Genomic DNA, 15,953 nt, shown 5'->3' with positions numbered 1-15,953 from the left:
ATCAGAGCAGAAATCAATGCAATGGAGACTAAGGGAACGATACAAAAAATCAATGAAGCCAAGAGTTGGTTCTTCGAAAGAATAAACAAAATTGACAAACCTTTAGCCAACCTTGTCAGAAAAAGGAAAGAAAAGGCCCAAATCCATGCAATTAGGAATGAAAAGGGTGAAATTACAACAGACCCAGCAGAAATCCAGAGGATCATCAATACCTATATTGAGAACCTATATGCCAATAAGGCATATAGATGGAAAACACAGAAAAAATGGGCAGATCCCTAGATAAGTATGAATTGCCAAAGTTGAATGAACAAGACCTAAAAATTCTAAACAATCCAATATTAATCAATGAAATTGAAAATGTAATTAAAATCTTATCAACTAATAAAAGCCCAGGCCCTGATGGCTTCGCTGACTAATTCTACAAGACATTTAGAGAGGAAGTACTGCCACTCCTGTTGAAACTCTTCGATGAAATTGAAAGAGAAGCAATACTCCTGAATTCATTCCTGTAAGCAAGCATCACCTTGCCCATCAACTGGATACTGGATAAAGAAAATGTGGCTTGGTCAGGGGATTTAGCTCAGTGGTTCTACCCGCTGCCTCTCAAGTGCAAGGTCCCAAGTTCGATCCCCAGTATCAAAAAAAAAAAAGAAAAGAAAGAAAATGTGGCTTTTTTATAAAATGGAGTACTACTCAGCCATAAAAAATGAGAGATTAGAGACATTTATAACTTAATGGATACACACTGAGGTGATAACTATTAAGTGAGATAAATAGGACGCACATGTAAATACCGAATACTTTCTCTAGTCAAAGTGTAAATAAGGACTAAGAGGTATAATAGATAATGTGAAATAGGAAGAAAAGGGGCAAAGGGGCAAAGGAAAGAAGGGAATTGAATTAATAGGAGAAAATTGAAAATTGGAAACAAAGTCTTTGTAAACAGGGAAGGATGGAGGGGTTGAAGGGAGGGCAGGGGAATGGGGAAAAAATAAGAACCTAGATAGAGTATGTAAAGGTACAAATTTCCAATGATGAGTGTCATTATATTATATACCTAAAATGTACCAATAAAATTAATAAAAAAATAAATAAATTGCTACACTTCACTGGATTCCACCCCATTCCTCTAACACAGCAATCCTGAGCAGTTAATTTATTAGAATACGTGTAGTTGCAGCAGACAGGGGAAATTGCTATCAGTAATAGAAGAAACAGTAGATGGCAGATCTTTAAGCAGCAGTTATCAAGACTAAGATTTCAGAAGCCAGAGTAGGTACAGTAGGAGGTGAACTGAGCAAGAGGAAATGAATCCCTAATGAAAGAAGGATTCCTCACCCTAGGTCAGGAAAAAAGATCCACATAAAGGAATCCACGTTTAATATTTTTAAGATTTACTTTTAATACGTAATTGTGTATTTCTTATTTAATTAAGAAATTAAAAGAATTTCTTGAAATTAACCCATTTTCTAGCTTTAATATCAGTCTTGAAATGCACAAACCAAAATATTTCCTCCCCTAACCTATTTTTTAAAAGACCTCTCTCCAGCAACCCTATAAAGTCATAGAAATGAAATTTTAAAGCTGGCAGTACATGACCTAGCTAAAGATGACATTTCCAACTACCTTTTCTTGTCAACCCAAAAGAAGTACTGAATGTGGGAGACAGATCTGTTGAGATGCTCATAGATGTACATATGTGACACTTCAAGGAAAAAATAAAAAGGGAATTGGATTTTCCATTTACATTCTCCCACCAGTACTCCTTCCATATTTTTCCTGCCCCAACCCACATGGGAGCATAACAGCAGGGAGAAACAGTATGAAAGTGTAGAAGGTAGATGATAAACACATGTGGTCTCCAATATCAATGGAGCTTTGACCAAAAGTAATGAGTTATTATTGTTGGCAGCCCCAGCAAAATAAATAAATAATTTAAAATACTTTCTCCCTTTCCCTTGAAGTCTTCTACCCCAATCTGACAAATAGCAATACATTAAAAGAGTGTTTTCATCAATATGTCAAAAAATGCTGTTCAGAGTAGGATTTTCCATGAGCTAGCCCCAGGGAAGTTTCTGCCTCAAATGTGGATATGCAAATTGCTTTAAGGTTTTAAGATTTGGCAAAATATGTTATACCTTCAATGTACCCCAGGCCAAAAATGGAAAAGAGGAATTCAGCTTTTCAGGCACTGGAAAGAGATTCAGTATTTCAATAGGTTTGCAAAAATATAGCCAGCAGAAGAGACTGGCCCTATAACAAGGTGCTGCAGACCTTTGAGCTTCTAGCTGGCAAGTTGCCCAGCAGAGATGATAGAATATTGTTGAATTTTCAGGCTTTCCAGTCAGTGATGGGGGCGAAAAGGCATTCCAAAGGAATAATAAATACAGGAGGGAAAGTGAAACCAGGGATGGAGGGGGTAGGTGGATTCTAGAAGTGAAAAATTATTTTTCAAGTGTAAAAGAACAACTTTAAAAAAGACTACTGGGGAAAGATTGCTCAAAAAGTGACCTTAGTAAGAAGCAGAATGAAGAGGATACATAGGTGTTATGGCTTGTATCTAGATGTAACCCCAAAGCCTCATGTGGTCATAGATGGAGCTTTTTGGAGGTGGCTGGATCTAGAGTGTGTGGTGCTGGGATTAAGAATGTGATGCTGGGGGCCAGGAATATAGCTCAGTGGCACAGCACCCGTCTGAGTTCCATACCTGGTACAAAAGAAAAAAAAAAAAAAGAATGTCATGCTGGGACTGATTCATGGTACAGTGCTGGGATTAAGGCCTCATCCTGGGTATGAGTGCTATGCACTCAAAGGGTGGGTAGCCTAGAGAGAACATAAGGGACAGAAAGATGGCTGCTCTTGTCACTGCTTATTGCTTTCTGCTTCTTCACTACTTTGCTGCTTTTCTGCCTTTTGCCTGCCATGAAATGTTTCTCCTATGTGATGCCCCTCTGCCATGCCACTCAGCCTTGGAGCCAGCCCACTATGGACTAAAATCTTTTTTTTTTGTCTTGAAGTTTTATGGTCAGTTTATTAAATTCAATGGTGAAAGTTATCAGAAGAATATTCTCTTGAGAGTTATTTTTTCTTAGAAAAAAAAAAGAAAGGAAAATGAAAAGCCTCTCAGCACAGCCACAGGTGCTGTGGCTGTGGGGCTCTCTGGAGATGGTGCATCAGTCCTGTGAGTCACTCCCTGGGCCAGCAGGGTTGTAGTCTGGGTCGTCCTCAACATCCTCCAGCTCCAAGTCACCCAGCTCCTGGAACAAAGACTCATCTACTTCTACATTATTTCCGGCATCCTCCAAGAACTGGATATCAGATGTGTCAAGATTATGATTGGTTTCAAACAGCTATTTGCCACATAATTTATTTTTTCCTGCTTGCTCTTCTTCTTTTATCCGTTTCTAATTTCCAAGAGTTCTGCATCAAACTTGGCTTTCCAACGTAAGAAATTCTCAATTGTAACAGGGGCGCTGTGGAATAATTGCTTCTCTGCTTCTTCTTCTTCTTTTTCTTTCAGTTTCTTTTCTTCCTCTCTTCTCGTTTTTATCTGATCTACTATTTCATTTAATTTTTCTTGCACTGCTGTCACTAGAGTAAAGATCATGACCATACCAAGATTTTCCTCAGCCTGTAATGCTAATAATTTTAAAATCTCTATGACATCATTATCTTCTAGATTTTCCTGGGAAAATATTTCATAAAGAGGAGCTTCATCTGGGTGTTTTTCACTGTATGTAAACTCGAGGGTAGTCTGGACAGTTTCATCATTGTCTCCAGCCTCAGATGTCACAGTGATGGTGAAGCTAGGTGGATTTTCTGATAATACTGTGAAGGAGTCGCGGTAGATCGACTCCAGAGCTTCCAGCTCCTTTCGCTGCTCCTCGCTGTAATCTGTCATCGTGGCTCTGGCTGCTGCCCATGGAGCACGCCGACGCTCAGGCAGCGCGCCACAGCCGAGTCCCAAGGCCTCCGGCCAGGCCCGGCCTGCTGAGCCAAAGCCGCGCGCCGCTCTCGGCCGATCGCTAGTTCTATGGACTAAAATCTTTACAACTGTGAGCTAAATAAACCTTTCCTCCTTAAACTTTGAGTGTTGTGTATTTTGTCTTAGCAATGAGAAAAGTAACTAAGACAATGGATCTCGAAATATATTCTGTGCCCAAGATTCTCTGAGCACTAAATCCATAGATAAACAGAAAAATTCAAACAGAAGGATGGTAATCTCTAAATAATAAGCCACTTCACTGAGTATTCATTCTCTAGTTCCAAGCCCAGATTTATGATGAGAAAAAGAACAAACACACATACACACGTAACACACACACACACACTCTCTCACACAGTCACACACATACAAACACACACTGTATAAACCCAGAGGCAGAGCATCCTATGGCATGAGCATAGGAGGCACTAATGGGAAAACTCATTCACAAGGACTTTTTAATTGCTTTGCATTCATTTTTATCTTCTCTTGCATTTCTTCTGGTGATGATTGTGATTGTATTTTGAAATCACAATCTACCACTGCAGCACTGTAATTACATAAATTTGGCATTATAAATGAAGGTTAGCACCAGAAATAGCACAGCAGAGAGGGGTGCAATTTGTTTTTGTGGATGCAAGTGCATGTGTATATGTTTATAAGTATCTCTCATTTACATGGCATTTGAAAATCATTTGTTAATCCAAGCAAGGAAGGTTGTTAGGAAACAGAATAAAACCCTCAGTCCTGTTTTCAACTGAAGAATATGAAGGCATGAAAAGACAGGGTTTTTGGTAACAAATGGAAATAATGTGGAAAGAGCTAGGCTTAAACTGCCCTCGGACTTTCAACTGGCCCACAGTTGTTGGAACCAAGGGCTCTGCTCATAAGCTGAAATCCATCTGGGGCAGCCCAGTACTCAGTAGATCTCTTTAGCATTGCTGGAACCTCAGGCAGTGTCTCCTCGGGCAGTCCTCTCCTAGTTTCATTCTGTCTTGTTTGCAGGGGGCCACCCAGAAACCTCAGCCAACAGCAATGGGAATTGGTAAATAATCCAGCTTCCTCCACTCTCAGAGAGAAGTTTCACAGAATCTGTAGTAGTTCTAAAATGTGTTAAATTCTCCTTAGGAAAATGGAAGTTGTTTCTCCATTTGGACTGTACTAAGCGCCTCACTTCAGATGAATATAAAAGTGATGCTATGAGACTCCTAAGGCTAGGTCATAAAAAGATTATTTCTCTTTTGGGTCACTTCTGGGATAAGGCAGACACCATCTAATGAACATACTCATGTAGTCTACTGAGAAGTCCACACAGTACGGAACTGGGATCCTCTGCCAAAACCAACAAACAGCACCAATTCACCAGCTATGTGGCTAATCTGCCTAGAAAAGGACCCTCCTGCCCCACTCAAGTCTTCAGATGACTGTAGTCCTGACTGACATTTTGAATATTTATAACTCTATGAGAAATTCTGAGATCTTTCACACATAGAAGCCACTCCTGAACTCCAGACATACAGAAAATGTGAGTATAGTAAACATTTATTTTTGTAGAAAGCCAGTTAATTTGGGGATAATTTGTTATACAGCAGGATAACTAATATAGAGTCACACTGATATTGTCTACCAGTTACCTGTAGCTATAACTAGGTCATCAACTCACTATGTAAGCTTCCTTGCATCTCTTCCAAAAGAAGGGACCATACTCAAAATTCTTGTCACAGAGTTTTCTTTTGGGGTCTAGGACATGCCAAATAAGGTAGATGTTATTAGTATCCCCATTTAAAAAATTTAAAAATGAGACACATCAGTTAAAGTCACACAGTAAATAATGGCAAAATGATGTTTTCTTTTTTTTAATTCATTAAGTTTATTGGTACATTTTAGGTAGACAATATGATGGCATTCATCATTGGGAATTTGTACCTTTACATGATATATCTTAGTTCTTATTTTTCTCTCCATTCCCCTGCCCTCCCTTCAACCCCTCCATCCCTATTTACAAAAATTTTGTTTCCATTTATTCTGCTTCTCATATTTATTCCTTTCCCTTCCCCTACCCCTCCCACTTCCCCTTCTCCTTTGGACCTTATCTTCCTATTTCATATTATCTATTATACACTTTGATCCTTATTTACATCAGTTTCTCATACCAGAGAAACTATTCAGTATTTACACATGTCTGTCTGATTTACTTCACTTAAGAGTACGGCCTCAGTGTGCATTTATTTAGCTATAAATGCCTCTAATTTCTCATACTGATTTCCACAGTGGTTGCACCAGTCTACACTCCCACCAGCAGTAGAGAAGCATTCCTTTTTCCCCACAGCCCCACCAGCATTTGTTTATTGGTTGGTTTCATGATGGCAACCATTCTTTCTGGAGTAAAGTGGAATCTCAGCAGTTTTCATTTGCATCTCTCAAATGACCAGTAATGTTGAACATTTTTTCATATGTTTATTTGCTATTTTTACTTCTTTGTCTGAGAAATGTCTGTTCATTTCAGATGCCCATTTTTGGATTGGGTCTTTAAATTCGAGAGGTCTGATTTTTTCAAGTTCTTTATAGATTCTAGAGAATAGACCTTTGTCTGAAAAACAGCTGGTAAAATTTTTTTCCCATATTGTGGGTTGTCTCTTCACATTGTTGGTGGCTTCTCTTGCTGTGCTAAGGTTTTCTAAAACTTAACCCACTGCTTTCTGATTCATCACAGTGACTGCCCTCCTTTACACACACCCAGATCCTCTGCAAATTTAAGCAACTTCCCTTCATTCCCTATAACAAATCAGTTCAGGTGCTCATTCTCTGTGAGCCTAAATACTCACTCATCATAAAATTTAATTTCAGCAAGCTCAATAACCAAAGCAGGAACTTTAGTCACTTAAATCAAAGTGCATTTGTTTTTCTTTTTTTTTTTTTTTTTTTTTGCTTAAATTCTTTTATTGGTACATTTTAGTATACAGTACATTTACATTTATCATTGGGTGCTTGTACCTGTACATGATGTATCTTGGTTCTTATTTTATCCCCATTACCTGTGTGCCCTTCACCCCCTCCACCCTTCCCTATTTACATATTTCGTTGCCATTTTTTTTTCTTTTCTCATAATTTTTCCTTTCCATTCTTTCCTCATCTCCTCCCACCACCCCTACCCCTTTGGACCTTTTCCTATTTCAAATTATCAATTATTAGTTATTAATCCTTTTATTCCTTATTTACACTCTCAGTTTCTCACACTAGAGAAACTATTCAGTATTTATACATGTGTGTCTTATTTATTTCACTTAAGAGGATGGCTTCAATATGCATCCATTTAGCTATAAATAACTCTAGTTTCTCGTTCTTTATGGCTGAGTAGTACTCCATTTTATAAAAAAACAAAACAAAAAAAAAAACCTCACATCTTCTTTATCAAGTTTCCAGTTGATGGGCACTTGGGCTATTTCCAAGCTTTAGCTATTACAAACTGTGCCATAATAAACATGAGTACACATATATCTCTGTGGTATGACTCTTTTAATTCTTTTGGGAAAATACCCAGCAGGGGAATAGCTGGGTCAAATGGAACCTCCAGCCCTAGTTCTTTGAGGTATCTCCACACTGATTTCCACAGTGGTTGCACCAGTCTGCACTCCCACCAACAATGGAGAAGGGTTCCTTTCTCTCCACACCCCCACCAGCATTTGTTATTGGTTGATTTCTTGATAGCAGCCACTCTTTCTTGGGTGAGGTGGAATCTCAGTGTTGTTTTCATCTGCATCTCTCAAATGACCAGTGATGTTGAACATTTTTTCGTATGTTTATTTGCTGCTTTTACTTCTTTGAGAAATGTCTGTTCATTTCAGATGCCCATTTTTGAATTGGGTCTTTGAAATTTGGGGGGGTCTGATTTTTTAAGTTCTTTATAGATTCTAGATAGTAGCCCTTTGTCTGAGTTACAGCTGCTAAAAAAATTTTCCCACATTGTGGGTTGTCTGTTAGCTCTGTTGGTGGCTTCTCTTGCAGTGCAGAAGCTTTTTAATAAGATGAAATCCCAGTTGTTGATTCTTTCTGCTAGTTCCCGTGCTGCTGAGGTTTTGTTCATAAAGTCTTTTCCTATGCCAATATCTTCAAGAGTTCTACCTAACTTATCTTCCAGCAAGTTTAGTGTTTCTGTCTTAATATTTAGATCTTTAATCCATTTAGATCTTAGTTTAGTGCATGGTGTTAGATATGGGTCTAGTTTTAATCTCTGACAGGTTGAAATCCAGTTTTTCCGAGTTGCGCAATGCCCGCCGGCGCCGGCCCCGCCGGGCCTTCAGGGAGGTGGGGAACCCTGAGGAGGTGCCACCGCGCCAGCACCCCGCCTCCTGGAGAAGCCCAGTCGGCCCGAGCCGCGGCCCGGAGCATGGAGCCTGTCCAGTGCCCCGCCATGGAGACCCGCTACAACCTGAAGAGCCCGGCTGTTAAACGTTTAATGAAAGAAGCAGCAGAATTGAAAGAGCCAACAGATCATTACCATGCGTAGCCTTTAGAGGATAACCTTTTTGAATGGCACTTCACAGTAAGAGGGCCCCCAGATTCTGATTTCAATGGAGGCGTTTATCATGGACGAATAGTACTACCACCAGAGTATCCCATGAAACCACCAAGCTTTATTCTCCTAACAGCTAATGGAAGATTTGAAGTGGGCAAGAAAATCTGTTTGAGCATCTCAGGACATCATCCTGAAACTTGGCAGCCTTCATGGAGTATAAGGACAGCATCACTGGCCATCATTGGGTTTATGCCAACAAAAGGAGTTGGAGCCATAGGTTCTCTAGAGTACACACCTGAGGAAAGAAGAGCACTTGCCAAAAAATCACAAGAATTTTGTTGTGAAGGCTGTGGCTCTGCCATGAAGGATGTCCTGTTGCCTTTAAAATTGGGAAGGGACTCAAGCCAGGCTGACCAGGAAGCCAAGGAACTCGCAAGACAAATCAGTTTTAAGTTAAAACAGGCAATAGATGAAAGTAAAAATACTCTTCAAAAATTAAAGAAGGCTAATGAAGCTGCACCTGTCAGGAACTATGATCAGAGGAAAGAAGAGGAGCAGGCCCTGCTGGACAAGCTTACCCACCAACTGCAGGAACTTGGTGTGGCCCTAAGTAGAGAAAATATGACTAACCATGAAGTCAGGGCAGAATATCACAGCAACTATCTGCAGGCACCACTCATCAAGCAAGCAGGGCAGATCCCGACATGGGGAGAGACTGACAGGTACACCTACTGAAAAAGAGGAAGATGGTGATTCTACTAAAGAACAAAATGATGATGACAATGACAACGATGACAACAAAGAAGAAGACAGTGAAGAAAATGGTGGAGAAGAAGAAGAATCTGAAGAGGAAGAAGAGCAACAGGGAGATGAATCTCTCAAACAAGCAGCAAATAAAGAATACATTGCACTTGGAGATTTTACTGCTCAGCAAGCTGGGGATCTTACATTTAAGAAAGGGGAAATTCTCCTTATAATTGAAAAAAAGCCTGATGGTTGGTGGATAGCTAAGAATACCGAAGGAAATGAAGGTCTTATTCCCAAAACCTATGTGGAGCCCTATAATAAAGAAAAAGAGGACCAAGAATCAAGTGAACAAGACAGTGAAGAAGATGTGGAGATGAGAGACGAAGCAGCAGATGGAAATGAAGTGAAGCAAAGAACTAATTCCCATTGGAATGCTGTTCGAAGAGCTGTCTCAGAGATAAACACTGTCGATGTGCTGACCGCAATGGGGGCCATTCCTGCAGGCTTCTGGCCCTCCACACTCTCCCAGCTGCTGGAGGAAGGGAATCAATTTTGAGCAGGTTACTTCCTACAGCAAGAGCTCACGGCATTGCAGCTGGCCTTCCAAGACCTAGTGTGGGATGTGAAGTCGGGCACTATCAGGTCAAGACTCAGCCATGTTTCGTTGGTCCTGACCCTGTGGAGCTGTAAGATGATTCCTCTCCCGGGAACGAGCATTCATGTCCTCAGCAGGCACATCCGCCTCTTTTGTGTTCGACAGTAACAGGTACATAGGAATATTCACAAAGATAGATGGGTGATCAGAAGACAAACCTCACAAATTTGAAAGAATTGAAACTCATACAATATATTGTCTTTGAGCACATGGAATTAAATTAGTCATCAATAACAGAAAGGTCCTGAGCAACACTCATACAGTCCAAGCTACGTGGCAACCTAAAAAGCCCAAAACATGGACTTTTTCTCCCCAGGTTACTGGCATCTTTCCCTGCTTGCTTGATGGTGATTGTTTCATCAGGTCCAATTCTTCATCTCCAGACCCCAGAATATTGTTTGAACTTGGAATTTCTTATATTCACAATTCAATTGGTGAACGAGGAGAGTTAAGTTGTGGCTGGGCATTTCTGAAGCTGTTCAATGCCAGCGGTGTTCCTATTCCTGCCAAAACTCTTGTTGAACGGCAGGACTCCCTATGAGAAAGGTGTGGAAGTGGACCCTTCTGTGTCCAGGAGAGCACACAGCAGTGTTTCCTATCAGATGCTGACCATGAGAAAGCAGCCTCAACTTCTAATAAAACAGGTCTCTGAACCAAAGATTAAGAAACATGCCAAGTCTCCTGTCAGAAACATTGATTGGAAGTATATGCTGCTCTCACTTGGTATTTTATCAACAAATTCTTGGAGATGTGTTGCTGAAAGACAGGATGAACTCATAAAGTACTGATCTAATCAGTCACCCAATGCTGGCCTCCTTCCCCAAGCCCTTGGAGCAGCCCAAGGTGATGGATGCTCTGTGGAGTTCGTGAGCTGAGAAAGAAAGCACATTGAAAAGATCAGAGAAGAGAGACAGGGAGCTCCTGAAGGTCAGCTTCCTCCTGATCTACCATGACTGCGTGCTCCTGCTGCTGCACTCCACTCTCCTGCCCCCCTTCAAGTGGGCTGAAGAAGAGACCGAGGCTGCATGGTAGAAAATCATCGCTGACTTCAGGCAAACCCATAAGAATGAGGGCACCTTGCAGGCTCTGCTATTGCAGGACAGGGTCCACGAGCCCTTCAACCTCTTGGAGCAGGCCTATGACTTCCTGGATGTGGGAAGGAAGAGGCCCAGCTTGCTGCCCCTCAGCGTCCACAGCTCTGGTGACCTACTGGGGGATGCAAACCAAGTGACTGAACCTGAAGTAACTGGCCCATCCTGATTGAGAGCCTGCTCTTTTTTTTGAACATGTTATATTTTTAAGAAATATTTATCCAATAATATGAATGTTTTAAAAAAATAAAATAAATTTAATACAGAAAAAAAAAAGAAATCCAATTTTTCCAATACCATTTTTTAAATAGGCTATCTTTCCTCCAATGAGGGTGGTTGGCTCCTTTGTCAAAGATGAGGTGGCTGAGTATGTCTGAAGTTGTTTCTGCATCTTTTAATCTATTCCACTGATCCTCAGGTCTGTTTCTTTGACAGTGCCATGCTGTTTTTATCACAGTAGCTTTGTAGTATAGCTTCAAGTTGGGTATTGTGATACCCCCAGCCATGTCTTTGATGCCCAAAATTGCTTTTGCTATTCTAGGTCTCTTATGGTTCCAAATGAATTTTTGGATTGTTTTCTCTAGCTCTGTGAAGTATATTGTTGGAATTTCAATTGGCATTGCATTAAATCTATATAGCAGTTTTGGGAGTATGGCCATTTTCAATATATTGATTCTTCCTACCCAGGAACAAGGGATGTCTTTCTGTTTTCTTATATCCTCCTTGATCTCCTTTTTCAGGGTGCTGTAGTTTTCAGTGTAGAGGTCTTTTGCTTCCTTTGTTAGATTGATTCCTAGATATTTCATTTTTTTGGATGCTATTGTAAAAGGAATTGTTTCCCTAATTTCTCTCTCAGTGAGTCTGCTATTTGTGTATAAGAAGGCTATTGTTTCTTGAGTGTGGAACTTATATCCAGCTACTCTACTGAATCTGTCAATTAAGCCTAGAAGCCTTTTGATAGAGTTTTTTAGGTCTTCTATGTAAAGTATCATATCATCAGCAAATAATGAGAGTTTGACTTCTTCCTTTCCTATCTTTATTCCTTTTATTTCTTTCTCTTTTCTAATTGCTGTGGCTAGTGTTTCCAGAACTATATTGAAGAGGAGTGGTGATAGTGGGCATCCTTGTCTTGTTCCCAATTTTAGCGTGAAAGTTTTCAGTTTTTGACCATTTAGTATGATATTGGCTGTTGGTTTTTCATAGATAGCCTTAATCAGGTTGAGATAAAGACCTTCTGTTCCAATTTTCTGTAGAGTTTTAATCATGAATGGGTGCTGGATTTTGTTGAATGCCTTTTCTGCATCTATTGAGATGATCGTATGGTTTTTGCCCTTGGCTCTGTTAATATAGTGTATTACATTTATGGATTTATGTATGTTGAACCATCCTTGCATCCCTGGGATAAATCTGACTTGGTCAGGGAGTATGGTCTTCTTGATGACACTCTGTATTCTGTTTGCCAGTTTCTTGTTGAGGATTTTTGCATCTATGTTCATGAGAGAGATTGGCCTGTAACTCTCTTTTTTGGTTGGGTCTTTCCCTGGTTTTGGAATCAAAGTAGCACTTGCTTCCAGGAATGAATTTGGAAGCCTTGCTTCCCTTTCAATTTCCTTGATAAGTTTAAAGAGTAATGGTGATAGTTCTTCTTTAAATGTCTTGTAGAATTCAGCAGTAAAGCCATCAGGACCTGGGCTTTTCTTTGTTGGTAAATTTTTTATTACATTTTCAATTTCACTCATTGCAATTGGGCTGTTTGGAATTGCTATATCTTCTTCATTTAACTTTGGCAATTCATATGTATCTAGGAATCTGTCCATTTTTTCTGTGTTTTCCATTTTATTAGAGTACAGGTGCTCGAAGTAGGTATTGATGATCTCTGGATTTCTGTTGGATCTGTTGTGACTTCCCCTTTTTCATTTTTAATTGCATGGATTTGAGTCTTTTCTTTCCTTTTTTTGATAAGGTTGGCTAAAAGTTTATCAATTTTATTTATTCTTTCAAAAAACCAACTCTTGGATTCATTAATTTTTTGTATCGTTCTCTTAGTCTCTGTTGCATTGATTTCTGCTCTGATCTTCATAATTTCCTCTCTTGTGCAGGCTTTGAGTTTGTTGTTCTCTTCTTTTTCTAGGAGTTTGAGGTTCTACATTAGGTTATTTATCTGAGTTCTCTCTGTTTTCCTAATATGGGCATTCACTGCTATGAATTTCCCAGGTAGAACTGCTTTCATTGTGTCCCATAGATTCCTATACGTTGTAGTGGCATTATCATTTACTTGTAGAAACTGTCTAATTTCTTCTTTAATTTCCTCTGTGATCCATTAGTTGTTCAGGAGGGTGTTATTCAATTTCCAGGTGTTTGTAGGAGTTTTGAAGTTTCTCATGTTATTGATCTCCAATTTTATTGAACTATGGTCTGATAATATACAGGGGGTAATTTCAGTTCTTTTACACTGACTTAGACATGTCCTGTGAGCTAGCATGTGGTCTATTTTGGAGAATCACCCATGTGCAGCTGTAAAGAATGTGTATTCTGATTTTGTGGTGGAACGCTCTGTAAATATCTATTAAGTCCATTTGTTCAATAGCTTGGTTCTGTTCTAGAATTTTGTTGTTAATTTTTTGTCTAGATGATCTGTCTATTTGTGATAGTGGGGTATTGAGGTCCCCCACTACAACTGTATTAGTGCTTTTTTGGTTTTTCATGTCCATTAATATTTGTTTTGTATATTTTTCTGGAAGGTTGTTTCATATAAATTCAAAATGGCCTATTCTAGCATCTATTAGAAGTTACATTGAAATAATTATAATGAAATTTTGAAATACTAAGCTAATACAAACCCTTATAATTATCCCATGGTGTTAATTGATAAAGTTGCCAAAGAACATGTATTATGTACAATTCAGCAATAAGACAATGGTAGTCTTTAGTAACCCTTGGAATTGGGATTTGCCTACTGATGTTAGCTACTGATCATCACTTGTGATATGAAGCAATTTGAGTGGGATGTGACTAGATGACAGCCAGACATTTGTAGTTGGTTTTGTGAGTCCTGAGAATCCAGATAGTGGATTTTATTTTTTGAAATATTATCTCTGTTTGTAAGGGCTATCTCTTTGAAAATGTTGTTTTTCAAGAACTATTGCCTAAAGGAAAATAAAACGTAGACATGCCTGAAAAAAAATTGTTTTGTATAGTTGGGGGCATTCGTATTTGGCGCATATATATTTAGCATTGTCATCTCTTCCTCTTGGATTGTTCCCTTCACAAGGATGTAATGACCATCTTTGTCTCTCTTAATTAGTTTTGGTTTGAAATCTACTTTGTCTGCAAATAAGATTGCTACCCCTGCTTTTGTCTGGGTTCCTGTCGTGTGGAGAGCCGTTTTCCATCCTTTTACTTCCAGTCTATGAATTTCTTTTTCAGTTAGGTGTGTTTCTTGTACATAGAGTATTGCTGGATTTTGCTTCTTAATCCATTCTGTCAGTTTACTTCTTTTGATTGGTGAATTGAGGCTATTAACATTGATAGTTATAATTGATAGATATTGACTCATCCTTGTCATGATCTTTTACTGTTGTTGGCTCTTATTTCTTTTTCCCCCTTTCCCTTTAGTTTCTTACCTTGTCTGATGGCTTCCTTCTGTTGAGCCTCATGGAGTTGTGACCTTCGTTGCCTTTTTCTAGGACATTGCTTAGAATTGTTTGAAGTGCTGCTTTGGTGTTCATGAAATTTCTCAGGTGTTCTTTGTCATGGAAGTATCTAATTTCCCCATCAATTTTGAAAGATAATTTTGCCAGATACAACAGTCTAGGTTGGAAGTTATTTTCTTTTAGGGCTTGAAATACTTCACTCCAGGCTCTCCTTGATTTGAGCATTTGTGTTGAGAAGTTTGCCGTGATTCTGATGGGCTTTCCTTTATAGGTGATTTGTTTCTTTTCTCTAACTGCCTGTAGGATTTTGTTTTTCTGTTGGGTTTCTGGGATCTTGACTATTATATGCCTAGGTGTAGATTTTTTTTTATCATGGCTAGTTGGAGTTCTATATGCCTCACTTATCTGTATGTCCAATTCTCCACCTCTGCCTGGGAAGTTTTCTACTATTACTTCTGTGAACAGTTTTTTTATGTCAATTGTACTTTCTCCTGTTTTTTCATGGACTCCTATCAGTCTTATGTTATTCTTCTTTGCAACATCTAGCAGCAGTTGAATTGATTTCTCATGGTCCCTTACTATTTTTAAGAAATCTCTGTTTTCATGGTCCTTCACTGCAATCCTGTCTTCTATATCTGATATTCTATCTACAGATTCTCTTAATCTGCTCTGCATGCTTTCAATGGAGTTTTTAATCTCCTGAATATCTGCTTGAATCTGTTTCATGGATTCCATTTCTTTCCTATGTTGGGTGATCATGGTTTCCATTTCTTTCTTATGCTGGGCATTCATGGCTTTCAGCATGTTTCTGAGCTCATCTTTTTTTTATCAGTTTCTGTTCTAGAGCCTCTAATCATGTCTTTCACTCTGCTCACCATCTCTGTAGTTATCTGGGAGATTATTTCTGCTTTGAATTTTTCTAGAGCCTCATTCATCTGTTTTGTTACTTCCTGTGCTATCAGTTGAGGATGTCCAGGTGGTTGATTATCAGACTTTTGCACCTCATTTCCCCCAGAAACTGCCTTTTGTGGGGTGGAAGTCTAGGTTTGTGACTTGCTTAAATGCCTTCTCATTTTTGTTTTTGGTACTGTCCTGGGTTTAGTGCCTGGGTTGATATTATGAAGTTTATTGTAAGTATCTTTGTTGATGTATTTAAAACCCTTATGGAATGATTGCTTCTCAGAGGTGTCTTCTGGGTATAGCTGGTCTTTAGGTTTTGAGTCTCTAATGACTCTGAGGCTATCTCATTTTCATTATACTAGGAAGGAAAACGGTTTAGATCAATCACGGCACCTTAGCCCAA

At 39.2% G+C, this 15,953-nt stretch overlaps 2 pseudogenes; one reads left to right on the top strand and one right to left on the bottom strand.

The window, feature by feature from the left end:
- Positions 1–3,176: 3,176 nt before the first annotated feature.
- Positions 3,177–3,616, bottom strand: LOC147826403 (RWD domain-containing protein 1 pseudogene; annotated as a pseudogene).
- A 4,990-nt stretch (positions 3,617–8,606) lies between these two features.
- LOC101707887 (nephrocystin-1 pseudogene) lies at positions 8,607–11,166 on the top strand (annotated as a pseudogene).
- The last annotated feature ends 4,787 nt before the right edge of the window (positions 11,167–15,953 follow it).

The sequence above is a fragment of the Heterocephalus glaber genome, unplaced genomic scaffold, assembly GCF_053883595.1.
Source record: "Heterocephalus glaber isolate CG9 unplaced genomic scaffold, H.glaber_assembly_v1.0 deba00001472, whole genome shotgun sequence".
NCBI classification, from domain to species: domain Eukaryota; kingdom Metazoa; phylum Chordata; class Mammalia; order Rodentia; family Bathyergidae; genus Heterocephalus; species Heterocephalus glaber.
Note: the sequence above shows the minus strand (reverse complement) of the source record. Positions and strands in the feature narration are given on the sequence as shown.